The 14,550-nt window shown below is 51.6% G+C and overlaps 1 protein-coding gene across 3 annotated transcripts in view; it reads left to right on the plus strand.

The window, feature by feature from the left end:
* Window positions 1–14,550, plus strand: part of Osbpl10 (oxysterol binding protein like 10) — a 217,297-nt gene that overhangs the window by 34,109 nt on the left and 168,638 nt on the right. The window lies entirely within an intron of this gene.

Here is a 14,550-nt window from a genome sequence, read left to right on the forward strand (position 1 = left end):
CTGCCTCTGTATCTCACTTGCTGTGGTTAGTACAGGCAGGCACCGCTATGCCTGGTATGAATTGAATTCCTAACTGAGAGGGAAGAGAGAGAAGCCAGTGATGCCCCGACTAACCTGGTGACCAGTGCGTGAGGAAATGCAGCCAGTGCACTTCTTATTTTTTGATTCTTTTTTATTTTGGTCAAACCCTCCTTTGGGGACTCATTGGACAGCCAGGAGTGCTGACGGGAGTCCTCCTGCTCTCTTCTCTGCTTCCTGATGCTTAAGGAACTTATTTCACTCACAGTTTGACTCTGGTCCACTTTGTCTCCCGGATCAGGCTGGACTACTGTGAGACAGGAAAGAGGGCAGGGTGTGGAGACGGCGTCTCTCAAAGCTGCTCCTTGGCGGTCCATCTAAAAGCGGCTATGGAAGGAAGGCAGGCGATGGAGGCTAGTAGGCATCTCAGAAACTGGCCCCCAGCCAGACTCCTCTCAGGGGCGCGAGGGTGTCTAGATCCAGTGCTTCTGAACTCCCCATATGTTTCTCGATTATTGCTGGGCTCCCTGCTGCTCCTGCTGGAATTTACACAGCTCAGAGAGGTTTGCTGGGCTAACCGTCGCTCCATTTTTATCAACCGAAGAGACTGCCTGCGCTTATACCAGGCACAGTCGCTTACCGTGCCTTCCCTTGGATTTATTGATTTACCCAAGGTGACTTATGTTTCCCTTTACCTAGGCTTTGGGGTAAGGATGGACTGACACCTCCTGTTTGTAGAGGACCTGGCCTAGTGCAGTCTCCTGTGTGTGTAGTTACTGAAGGATTACATGTAAAATATTTATCTCTTTCTCTGCAATTTATTTCCTTCAGTATTGACATAGAAAGTGTCCGCATTCCACACCCTCCGTGGTTAGCCTGAGAACACGTTTCTTGGTTAAGTATTTATGTGTGTGCATGTGTAAGTTCGCATATGTACACGTGTGTGCTCACGTGTGGAGTCAGAGTATAACTTGTAGGAGTCAGTTCTCTCCTTCCAATGTGACAAGTGCCTTCGCCCGCTGGGCCATCTTGCTGGCCCTTTAGCTTGTTTTTAAAAATTTGATTTTTTATGCCTAAGTGTTTTGTTTACATGTATTTAAGTATGCTGCTTGGGCCTGATGCCTGTGGAGGCCAGAAGAGGGGTGCTGGGGACCAAACCCAGGTCCCCTGCAAGAGCAGCCAGTGCTTTAACCACTGGGCACTGGGCCCTTCTCCCTCCAGCTCCTAATGTCTGTCTATCTATCTATCTATCTATCTATCTATCTATCTATCTATCTATCTATCTATCTATCTATCTATCTGAGGAGTGTGTCGTGAAGCCCATGGTAGTCTTAAAAAGCATGTAGCTGAAGATGACCTCAAACTTGAGGTCTTCCTAAAGCCACCCCTGTAAAAGCGGGGCCCAGAAGCGCCTTCACCTGCTTCGGCAGCCCTCGTTACTGATGTGACGGCACCTGACATGGGCAGCTCCGGTAGGAAGGGTTTATTTTGCCTCCTGGTTTGAGGGCATGTCCATCATGGCGAGAAGGCTTGGAAGCAGTCAGGAAGCAGGAGGGGGCGAGCGCTGGCGCCCAGCTCCTTTCTCCTTAATCCCGCTGGGACCCCAGCACATGGAATAGCACACGTATGTACAGGGTGGGTCTCCCCACCTCAGTTAGCCTGATGTAGAAAACACCTCACAGAGGTGGCCAGGGATTGGTTGCCATGGTGATTCTAAACCCCACCAAGTTGCCAATCAAGAGTAGTTATGACGTGAGGACAGCAGAAGGATGAAAAGATGTTTCGAGGCTCAGTTCTCTCCAGTTTCTTCAGAAAGTGACACTAAGAGCTACATCTGGGTCTCACACGTGTGTGCATGCATGCATGCGTATGTGTGTGTTTTACTGTGTCATTCTGTCTGGCCTTGAACTAGGGACCTGCCTGGCTAATCCTCCTGAGTACTGGGATGACAGGCATTGCCATCAAGCTCAGTTTAAGTCTGGGTCTTTGAAGCCAGCAGTGAATAACCCTTCTCGTGCAGAGCAAGAGTCCACAGGGGAGTTTAAATGCATTTCCCTTTAACGGCTAAGGGGCAGTGTTGCATTTTTCATGAAATATATATCTTTGACCTATTTAATCTTTTTTCCCTCTTCAAGAAATAAAATATGATATTCCCTTTCCTGCCCAAACAGAACGGTTGGATGTGTTGGTGAGGAGATTGCCACGTGTGCCTCAAAGCACACGGTGTTTGGAAATGGGAAAAATGTCACTTATGGTTTCCCCTTCTTACTAGTGAAAGGAATGAAAAGAAATGGATGTTTTCGTGGCATTCACTTTGATCAGTGAGTTTCTTTTGAAAGTTTTAGGGTCAACATGAAAAATTATGCTTTGATTATTTTCACCACTCTCCCTTTTATTTTTCAAAATAGAATACTTCTTGGAAGTAATACTAGAGTCTCTTAGAACATTTGACTAATGGCAGTCTACACTGGGCACCAAGGGTGGCTCTTTTGTGCTGTAGAATATATAATATGCAGAAAGGATTGCCTCAGAAAGTACATGCTAGAGGGCCAGAGCAAGGGCTTAGCGGCTAGAGAGTCTTCCAGAGGACCCAAGTCCCAGCACCCATGTCAGGTCCCTCACAACCTCCTGTGACTCTAGTTCCAGGGGATCTGGTGGCCCCTTCTGGCCTCCATGAGCGCTGCACTCATACCCACAAATCTACTCTACCACACACACACACACACACACACACACACACACACACACACACACACACACGGAATTTAAAACTAAAGGTAAGTTAGACAACAAATGCTGATTCCGGGCATCCCATAAACCGGACACAGTGACACACACTGAAGTGGAGGCAGGAGGATCAGGAGTTCAGGGACATCAGTAGTTCAAGGATAGCCTGGGCCAAATACTGTGTGTGTAGCGGGAGAGAGAGAGGGAGGGGGGCAGATTAAATCAAAGGATGAATGCGGCCATGGGCTTCGAAGTAAGTCTTGAAGTGTGGGAGCACGGGGCAGCTCTATGGAGGAGGGATAGTTCTAAAATGAGAAGATGAGGCATGGCCCCCACCTATGGAGAGATAAATGGAAAAGAGCAGAGGTTTTCCCAGGAGAATCATGACTTTTATATCAGATCATACACATAGACTTTTCCGGTTGTTTGAATAATGTATCATTACTGTTTATTTGTGTGTGGGTCCATGTGTGTAGAAGCCAGAAGAAGTCAGTTTTGAGTGTTAATCCCCTGGGGGCTGTCCAGCTTATTTGTTGAGACCAGGTTCCTCACTGGGAATTGTGACTCACTGATTCTATATGGCCAAGCATGCTGGCCGCTGAGTCCCAGGCTCCCTTCGTGCCCATCTCCACAACGCTGGGATCACAAGCCACGTCGGGCTTTGTACTAGATGGCAGCGTTCACGCCCAGGGCCTCATGTTTGTGTAGGAAGCACTCTGTAGACCAAGCCTTCTCCCGGGCTTCCAGTTGCAGGGATTTTATTTCCAGAGCGCATTGCTTGAATGCAGCATGCCCCTCCGTCCTCCTGTACTCTTCCTAGCAGGAGGTATTTCCTTCCTTGAGTCCCCAAAGCAGCATTTCAAAATACGTAGCCCCACGTGCTGCTTCACCGGGCTGTCCAAAGTAAGCGATTTTGCAGCCAAATAATTATGAGTTCCATGTTAACGAGATATGTCAGTTAATACCGTCAACGTGACAGGATCTAGAGCCACCCCAGACCCAAGCTCCTGGCATGTCTGTGAGGAAGTTTCTAGAATGAGTTGATTGAAGAGGGGATACCCATTGGGAGGTACCATTCCCTGGGCTGGGCTCCTGACTCAATCAGAAGGAGAAAGCAAGGCCAGTACCATTGTTGATCTCCTCTGCTTCCTGACGGAGTACGCAGCATGACCAGCTGCCTCATCTCCTGCAATGTCCCCTCTGCCGTGGTGGCCTTACCGAAGCCTTCCTTCTTCCTCTGCCTGTCTCAAAGTCAGCGTTCTAGAAGCCTTCGTCCAGGTGTCCTGAGAACCTCTCTTGCTTACATTGTTTGTCCGTGTGCCAACAGCACATGCATGGGGGTCAGAGGACAGTTTATCAGAGTGGGTTCTCTCCTTCCACCATGTGGGTCCCAGGGATTGCACTCAGATCGGTAGTCTTGGCCTCGAGCGCCTTTATCTGCTGAGCCATCTTGGAAGGCCAGTGAATGCTTTTGGAAGTCGTTTTGTAATCGGATGGAAAATGAATTACTGCAAATTGGTTTCTCTGGCATTCCTTAGAGTGTTTGACAGTTTCCTGACAAAAGAGTCCCCAGTGTGCATTTCTTTCCCCCCTGGCAGGGGAACACTACAGTACAGGTAACATCTGTTTAGGGCAGAATTAGTCTGCAAAGGTCTAAAGGGGACCTGTGTGTCTTAACCACGGAAGCCTGCAGCTTGGCTCTGAGCATCTCTCCGGCTCATCAGCTCGTAGACCGCTCACACTGTTTCCGAGAGGAGGGGCGGAGAGGGCCTGCAGGCCTTCCCCTGTGGATCTAGACACCCTTCTCAGCCAGTTGTATTCATTTCTGCCCTAACGTCTTAGGGGTGGGGCAAGAGTATTCACCTAGGGATTATGGGGAGGCCATCATCCATGTTGGCTGAACACTCTCCAATTTGGCTTTCCGGAGGGAAGCATCCACACTCCAGTAAGTAATTGTGATTTGCAGGTAAGTCCAATAAACTTATGGGTTCCCTGGGGTGAATGTTGGTGGACTCCTACTTGGGTTTGTCCGTGGAACTTAGCAGGTGAGGGGTAGGTGTCACCTACCCCGCCCCAGGCAATGTTTATGAGTGTGTGTGTGTGTGTGTGTGTGTTCATGTGTGCACATAAGTCACAATGAGTATGTTGGTTCTCTCCTTTAGCCACGTGGATTCTGGGGATTGAACTCAAGTGGGCAGGTTTGGCAGCTTCTCCCATGAGCCATCTTGCTGGCCTTGATAATATTTGATAACAAATTATTTCTGTCTGTATCAAAGTTCCTTCCTGTGTTAATTTTGGGTGGGCAATTTTTTTCTTATCTAATTACATTGCTGGAACCTTCTGGATTCTGTTAGAAAGCACTAGTGCCGACAGCTCCGTCTCCCTTTGATCCTCACTTGAGGTGCCCTGACACTGCTTTCTTGTTGAGGCATATCTTATTTTACGCTGTTAGAAGAGGCCCATCTCCATCGGGTTTATCTTTTTATTCCTAGAATAAATGTTAGATATTCTCAGATACCTTTCTGGTGCCTTCAGCAATGTTGGATGACCCACCGCCTAAAAGATTTCTTTTTCGTGTCAGTGGGATGTGAAGGAGTTAAGTTTGGGGGAGTAGGGACGGCTCAGGGTTAGAGGTCTCTGTGATAGCGCGGGCAAGCTCAGCTCATTACCAATACTCCCAGCATCTGGTAGGCACAGAGCTGCTTTCTCGGATTTCATTACTATAATAAATACCCGAGATGATGTAAAAGGAAAAGGTACTGTGTGTGTGTGTGTGTGTGGAAACCAGAAGGCCACGAACGTGTCTTCTTCAATAGCTCTCTACCTTGTTTTTTGAGATAGCATTTTTCACTAAAATTGGAGCTCACCAACTTGGATAGGCTGGTGGGGAGTTCTAGAGATCCACCCTCTTTATTGCCCTTCCCCAGGGACAAGATTACAGATGTGCCAACTGTGCTTAGGCTTTGTGTGGGTTCTGGGGGTGCTTGTGTGACAAATGCTTTACCAACTGAACTTGGGCAACTTAGCTAAGGCAAGGTTTTTTTGTTTTGTGTTTTTTGGCTCCCAATTTTAGCTGCCTTGGGCCACGGAAGGCTGGTTCTTGGGTGTGTATTAGTGTGCCATGGTTAGAGTTCATGATGGAGCACAATTGCTTACTTCATAGCTTGGGGGAAGGGAGGGAAAAGAAGAGGGAGAGGAGACGGGCCAGGATTGGACAGCCCTCTTTGAGGGCACACGCCTAGTAACCTAATATATCTCAGGAGACTCCCGTCTGACCTAAAGGTTTCACCACCTCCCAGTGTGCGTGCAATGCTGGCCACCCAGACTCTGTCTTGTGGGCCTTTTGGGGTGACTCTATAGGGCATGGTAATAGGTGGCTTTTGGGGTGACTTTTGTGTTTCTGCTTCCCCGTCACACCTTGGGCAGTTTCCAGCTCAGCTTCGGGCTTAGATGATGTGAAGGGGGCGGGGCATGTGTGTGCTCTGGGCATTTCTAATTGTACAGATGTGAGCTTGATCCTTGGGCCTGTGACCTCTGAGTCAGGAGTGGGAGCTGGGGGTGGGGCGGGGCAAGGGCTCACCCATTCTGTAGTGCCTGGATGAGAGCTGCCAGGGTCATTCGTCTGCAGATGGACTTTTAGAAGTCACCTTGGCGCACCAGCCATTCTTGAAACTCAATTAGTGGTTTTTGCTTTTTGTTTTGTCTTTGCCAAGCATGGAAGGGTAAATGCTAAATGGACAGGATGCTTGCTCCGAGCTGCGTGTTGTGAGATCAATACCTCTGAATTAAAACTTCCTAAGGATCTAAGTGCACATTTTCTGCAGTCTTAAGTGACCTTTGCAAATCATAGCTACTGCCCTTAAAGCCACTTGTGTTCCAGTCACAGAAGGTGACTGTGGCTGTAACTCACTCCGCTTGCCCTTGGGGGTTTAATTGACCTGATTTTACTCATTGTGACTCAAGTTAATTGTTTATATTTAAAAATATTTATCCCCTTTCCTCCCTCCCTCACTCCCTCCCTCCCTCCCTCCCTCTCTCCTTTCTTTCTTCCTTCCTTCCTTTCTTTTTTCCTTCTTTCCTTCTTTCTTCATTTCTTCCTCTCTTCCGTTCTCTGTGTGTGACAGCACACACCACACGGAGGTCAGAGGACAACAGTCTTGTTCTCTCTTTCTGCCACGTGGGTGCCAGAGATCAAATGGGGTTCTGCCTGGGTGGCAGGAAGCTCTCTTCCCTGAGCCATCTCATTGGTCCACTGTATTAATTTTCTCTTTCAGTTTCCTCCATCTTTCCATGCAGCCTTGGGTCTCGCTTTCATCTTTGACCGGCCTGGAACTGGCCGTGCAGCTTAGACTGGATCTGAACTCACAGTGATCCTCCTGCCTCTGCTTCTTGAGTGCTGGGAATTCAGGCATGTGATACCAGACCAGGCTGTATGTAACTGAGAATTTCTTCCCTTGGGCAGTGGTTCTCAACCTTCCTGATGCTACAACCCTTTAATACAGTCAGTCCCTCGTGTTGTGGTGACCCTCAACTATAAAATTATTTTCATTGCTACCCTGTAACTGTAATTTTGCTATTGTTATGAACCGTAATGTAAATGGCTGTGTTTTCTGATGGCCTCTGGTGACCATGTGAAGGGGTCGCGACCCACAGGTTGAGAACCACTGCTTTAGAGAGCTGTAGACAATGTCTCCCTGCCTTCTTACAACATTCCAGTGACAAAGAACAGTTCTACGAAAACTCGCCTTGTGAACAATGAGTTTATTGGACTTGCTTTTGAAACATGCATGAGGGACACTAACAGGAGCAAGCAGCTGCTCTGGAAGGTCTTCAGCTGGGGCGGCTGATGGCTTTCCCATGGCTGCATAGATGGAGTCCCTCAGTTAGCCTCCCTACCCCCCCAGACCTGAGGCCGTTGGTAGTGAAGGCGGAACTGTGTGCATGTGGCTGGCAGGAGCGGCTGGTGACTCAGGTGAGGGTCCCGTAACCCTTCCCAGGCCTTCTTCCTCTAAGGAACGCCAGCGGTGCACAGGCCCACTCCTGACGGCCCCTTGGTGGGCACAGTTGGTCTGATGAAGATGGTGGCTCTTCTGCTCTGAGGAGGGTGTTCTAAGACAGTAACTTTTTTCCCAATGCTCATTTCTCATCTGTAGGACAACTTCCTTATATCTGGTGGCAAACGTGGGGAGTTGGGGAAGGGAAAGTCACTAACACACGGAGGGAACAAAGCTCTTTGCCTGGTGAAATGCCACACTCATTCATTTACCCAGTCTCCTTACAGGTCAGTCAGCTTCCTGTTACTGTAAGTAAAAACCCTGACACAGTCAACCTGCCGATGGGAAGGTTAGTTTTGGCTGGGCGTTTAAGAGGGTTCTGACTTTGGTCACTTTTCCCCTTGCTTTTGGTGCTGTGTGGAGGCGGCAAACCACGGTGGGTCTTGGGTGGCGGAGCAGCGACACTCGCCTCATGGTAAGTCAAAGGCAGGAGGGAGCAGAAGCCATTAGACCACACCTGGGAAAGTTCTGCCAAACTGGGGACCAACCAAATTGAAAACATGGAGCTATGCTGGAGATGATGAAGTATTTCTGGTGAATTCGTTCATACCATGCTTCCAAATGAACTCAAGGAGACACTGCTCACTGGATGTCTCTGGCAACAGCTGTTGCAGTAACTTCTGGGTACCACAGTGCTGCATGATGTTTCTGGGCACTGATGCCAGGGCAAGGGGGTGACCCCACCCATGTCCAGCTTGGTGAACCAGTGAATTTCTTGGTGCATGTGTGAAGGGTTACCCACAGGAACGTAGTTGACTCCAAAGCCGCTGCGTCACCAAAAAGCTCACCCAGCGTGGGTGATGACATCATGGGAGCTGCATGTTTCTGCTCCCCACACAGCCGGTAGGCACCTGCACTGGCGTCTCTACTCTCCAGCAATTGCTGTGTAACCCCAGGGTGGGACTTTGTGTATCTTGCAACTTTCTAAGTGTCCTAAGTCTTGTAAGTTTCCTTAGCTCCCTGAATATGGTTTTAGACATTTGTTTTTATTTATATGTATGCTTGAGGGGGTGGTGTATGCATGTATGTGCACCGTGCATGTTTTGGAGAGATGACTCTGCAGTTAAAAGCGCTTGCTGCTCTTTAAGAAGGCTCAGGTTTGGTTCCTAGAATCCATGTGGTGGCTCATATCCATCCGTAGCTTCATTTTCAGGGGATCTGATGACCGTTTCTGCTTTCCCTGGGCACCAGGCACACAGAGGGTGTACATGCATGCATATGGCAAAAAAAAACCACTCTTACACATATAACCAAAATAAGTCTTGCATGACTTTATTTTCTCTGTAATGTGTGTATGACTGCATATATGATGTGTGTAGTGTAACGTGTGTGCAGGTGCCTGTGGAGTCCAGAGGGGGTGTCAGAACCCCTGGAGCTGGAGTTAGAGTTGGTTGTGAGCCACTGAGTGTAATACTTGAGATAGAACCCAGGTCCTCTGCAAGAGAGCAACCGCTTTTAACTGCTGAGTCCCATAGCTTCCTGAGTCTTATGCCCTCCTTCCCCTTTCTCCCTTCCTCCCCCAGGAGGGACTAGTTCACCTCAGAGGAAATAGCTGTACAGCTGCAGGACAGGCCTCCTGCCTTACCAACAAGCTACAAAGGTTGTGTTTGTGTAGGCAAATATTAACAGTACTGCGATGTCCCTGAACTCTCAGGAAAGGGACACTGGGTATGCATTTCTACTCATGAAAAGAGAAAGGTAGACACACGCACAAACATGCAAGCATACACATGTGCGCGAGCGCACGCACATGCACGCACGCATGCGTGCACAAACGTTTTAGGCTTCATTATCTGCAAAAAATGTACCAAGTCAGTAGAGATCACAGATTGTGTTACTAAGGAAGCGTTCGCCGTTTGTTCTTACAGAGGCAGATATAAATAGGCGACGGCCATGTTCTCCTTCAGAAGTTGACTTTACAAGACGACGTGGCCGAGCTCGATGATGAGCTGATATTTTTATCCCCTCCACATCCTGGAGTCCCTTGTGTCCCTGCTGGTGCATCAGCAGTCTCACGGTAGCCGAAGCTGTTTCAGACTCCACTTGGATAATGAATGTGATTTTTGTTGACTTTGGGTTACAAATGTCAGGGGCCCTCCTGACACTTGCCATCTCATCCATGGCTTTAGAACGTTCTCTCCTAAGACAGCCTGTGCTGAATGTCTGTGCTGTCACTTGTGTGTTCAGACGTGGAGCTCTGCCTGAGTCATATGCTAAGCTGTGGAGCTCCGCCCGAGTCGCGTGCTAAGCTGTTTGTGTGTGGTCTGCATGCCCACCCTGCCTCACCGGCCGATTCCTGGGCTTCTACAGTAAGCCCGTGCTGGTTTTACTTGGCTTATACCACACTGAATTCTGAAGCACGCTGGCTCTCTGGTTGTGTTTGCGGCATACGTGCAGCTTTCTAGAAGTTGCTATGTCTGTACTCCGGATTCACAGTACCTCGGGGAGTGAGTGTTCAGCTGGTGTTCAGGGTTCCTGGGGTTTGTCAGCCCTGCACTGTTTGAATTGTGGACTGAACGGTAGCATGGCCTGGGGTGCCATCCTGAGTGGTGGAACCCACAGCGGTGTTCCTGACTTTGCCCCACAAGATGCTGATGGTATCTCCCCATTATGAGAACAAAAAACGTCCCCAGGATTTGTGGAGGTCACCGGCTTGTGGGCATGTCCCATGGTTGCGGACAGCTTGTTTTGGGGGCACACAGGATTTTGAGGGAACATGGGCGGTTACTGTAGGAAAAGCGAGTAGACCTTTAGGAAGCATAAACTACGAAGCAGCTACCAGGACGAAGCCACCATATGGGGGGACACATTCCTATCCTCCAGAGGAGATTCATGTCAGTTACAATCTGGGAGGGAAAGGCCACAGTGAACGGCCAGGCATGTGGCCTAGTTGGTAAAGCCCTTGTCCCCAAGTGTGAGGACCTGAGCTCTAGCCTCAGAAACCCCGTAAAAAGCCAGGAGTGGTGGCATGTGCCTGTAACCATGGCACTGTTAGTAGGAGGTTCTCTGTGTGGTGGTTTGAATGTAATTGGCCCCCATAAGCTCACAGGGAGTAGCACTGTTGGGAGGCGTGGCCTTGTTGAAGGAAGTGTGTCACCGTGGGGGCGGGATTTGAGTTCTCTTTCGCTTAAGCTTCACTCAGTGTCATTGTCCACTTCTGGTTGCCTTCTGATCATGATGTAGCCAGCACCATGTCTGCCTGCAGGCTGCCACGCACCCCGCCATGATGATAATGGACTAAACCTTTGAAGCTGTAAGCTGCTACTTCAGTTAAATCGTTTCCTTTTTAAGAGTTGCCGTGGACATGGTGTCTCTTCACAGCAACAGAGACCCTGACCAATACACCCTGGAGGCACAAGGGCCAGCCCCCTGGCCAATGGCAGGTCTCAAACAGAAGGTGGAAGGCACCTGAGGAGTGACGCCTGAGGGTGTTCTCTGATTTCCACACCCACAGGCGCACCCCACCACACCCCCACACACCCACAGGCACACCCCACCACACCCCCACCCACAGGCACACCCCACCACACCCCCACCCACACCCACAGGCACACCCCACCACACCCCCACCCACAGGCACACCCCACCACACCCCCACCCACAGGCACACCCCACCACACCCCCACCCACAGGCGCACCCCACCACACCCCCACCCACAGGCGCACCCCACCACACCCCCACCCACACCCACAGGCACACCCCACCACACCCCCACCCACAGGCACACCCCACCACACCCCCACCCACCCACAGGCGCACCCCACCACACCCCCACCCACAGGCACACCCCACCACACCCCCACCCACAGGCGCACCCCACCACACCCCCACCCACAGGCGCACCCCACCACACCCCCACCCACAGGCGCACCCCACCACACCCCCACCCACAGGCACACCCCACCACACCCCCACCCACAGGCACACCCCACCACACCCCCACCCACAGGCACACCCCACCACACCCACACCCACACCCACAGGCGCACCCCACCACACCCCCACCCACAGGCACACCCCACCACACCCACACCCACAGGCACACCCCACCACACCCCCACCCACACCCACAGGCACACCCCACCACACCCCCACCCACAGGCGCACCCCACCAGACCCCCACCCACACCCACAGGCACACCCCACCACACCCCCACCCACAGGCGCACCCCACCACACCCCCACACACCCACAGGCGCACCCCACCACACCCCCACCCACAGGCGCACCCCACCATACCCCCACCCACAGGCACACCCCACCACACCCCCACCCACAGGCTCACCCCACCACACCCCCACACACCCACAGGCGCACCCCACCACACCCCACACACCCACAGGCGCACCCCACCACACCCCACACACCCACAGGCACACCCCACCACACCCCCACACACCCACAGGCGCACCCCACCACACCCCCACCCACAGGCGCACCCCACCACACCCCCACCCACACCCACAGGCACACCCCACCACACCCCACACCCACAGACACACCCCACCACACCCCCACCCACAGGCACACCTCACCACACCCCCACCCACAGGCGCACCCCACCACACCCCCACCCACAGGCGCACCCCACCACACCCCCACCCACACCCACAGGCACACCCCACCACACCCCCACCCACAGACACACCCCACCACACCCCCACCCACCCACAGGCGCACCCCACCACACCCCCACCCACAGGCGCACCCCACCACACCCCCACCCACAGGCACACCCCACCACACCCCCACCCACAGACACACCCCACCACACCCCCACCCACACCCACAGGCATACCCCACCATACACCCCCACACACCCACAGGCACACCCCACCACACCCCCACCCACACCCACAGGCATACCCCACCATACACCCCCACACACCCACAGGCACACCCCACCACACCCCCACCCACAGGCACACCCCACCCTAGGAACACTCTCCTCCCCCAAAGCTGTAGTAGATCAATGATGAGGGAGCAATATTATTCTAGAACGAGTCCAACAGATGCACAAGTCAAGAGGGAATGTTCTATCTGGACCTTCACGAATGGGCAGGAATTCACTCGGGTCTGGTTGCATCGGAGCCACCAGGAGAAGCCGCCATGGATGACGCCCAAATGACTCACACAGACCACACTTCAGCACCAATGTCAAGAGCATCCCTCACGCTCTCTGCAGTGGCCGTCGTTGGACTGTAAATTACACGGCCATTCTGTTAAACGTGACGTGAGATTCGGGGTAGACGGTGTGTTTGCTCCGTATCCCCACGTTGTCAACAGGGCACTTCAGGGAGTGGCAAGGGTTGTGGGGGGAGGCTGGACATAAGACTGGGACAATTTTGGGGTGTCTTAATTTTTGTTTATTTTGTATGCACGGGTATTCGGTCTGTCCCCATGTGCCTTCCTGGTGCCACAGAAGCCAGAAGAGGACACTGGCGAAATTACATCCTGCAGGTGGTGGAATGTAGCATGCTTGTAGACAGTTTTCTTCTCTCCCATCTTTCGTGTGTACGTATGTTTACATACGTGTGGGTGCATGTATACGTGTGTTCATGCAGGCCGGAGGTTGATGTAGGAATCGTCGTCCATTTCTCTTTCACCTTACACACAGGCAGGGTTTCTCAGTCAAGCCCAGAGCCTGTCTCACTTGCCTGCCCTGGGAATCCCCAACCTCTGCCTTCTGTGGCGGGACTTACAGATGAGGCGCCACGCCCGCCTGGCATTTATGTGGGTTCTGGTGGTCCAAACCCTGGTCCTCAACTGCGGAACCACTTAACTCTGAGCAGTCCTCCCAGCCTGTAAATAAGGTTTCATTTGCTCACAGTTGCAAGCCTCAGTGTCACAAGGGCAGAACTGAATGGTTGTGACAAATACTGTAAGACACAGGGTCTTATTGAGCCCAGGATGGCCTTGAACTCCTGATCAAGTGCTGGGTTTATATTCATGGCTACACACAAAAGCTATCTTGGGCCTGTGAAGAGAAAACATTCCGGGCGCTGGTCCAGCTGGACTCAGTGTCTTCCTCTGCAGATTCTTCAAGCCTTTTGGGTGTCTTCAAATCATGTCGTCTTTGTACATATCTCTTTCATACTGGGGCTATGTTTTTAGGTCTTGCGGCAGAGATGTGTTGTCCAAGGCTTTTCCCAAGGGGGCCGAAGACCTTCTGCGTGCCAGGAGAGTTGGCACGACTCCTTGGAACTCTCTCGTATCTCCCAGGGAGGGGCCGCCTAGGCTTGCCAGGTACTTCCTGCCTTGGGTGGTGGGTGGTGGGTGGTGGCGCTATCTACCCGTGACAGCAGCCTGGCAGCCATGTCTGGCGGTTTTGTTTCTCCCCCAGTTTCACTGTCAAAGCCACAAAGATATTTCATAATTACACAGATTTTTTTTTCTGTGTAAAGTTACTGATTGTTTTTTATTTATTTTTGTGGTGCCAGGGAGTGAGCCCAGGGCTTCCTGCATGCTAGGCAAGCGCTCTCTTTCCATCTTTTAAAAGTTTTGGGGCAGGGCTTTGTTAAGTTATCCAGGTTGGACACCCACTTACTGCCCAGCCTAGGATGGTCTTTCCCGTCCAGTCATTCTCCATCAGCCTCTGGAGGGGTGGGGTCACAGGCCTGTGCTGCTGCTCCTCCTAGAGATGTCATTGTAGGATGGGAATGTAGCTCAGAGGCAGAACCCCTTCTCAGTATTCAGATGACCATGGACTCAGTCCCCAACACACACACACACACACACACGCAGACACAC

The sequence above is a fragment of the Mesocricetus auratus genome, unplaced genomic scaffold (genome assembly GCF_017639785.1).
Source record: "Mesocricetus auratus isolate SY011 unplaced genomic scaffold, BCM_Maur_2.0 Super-Scaffold_100691, whole genome shotgun sequence".
Classification (NCBI taxonomy): domain Eukaryota; kingdom Metazoa; phylum Chordata; class Mammalia; order Rodentia; family Cricetidae; genus Mesocricetus; species Mesocricetus auratus.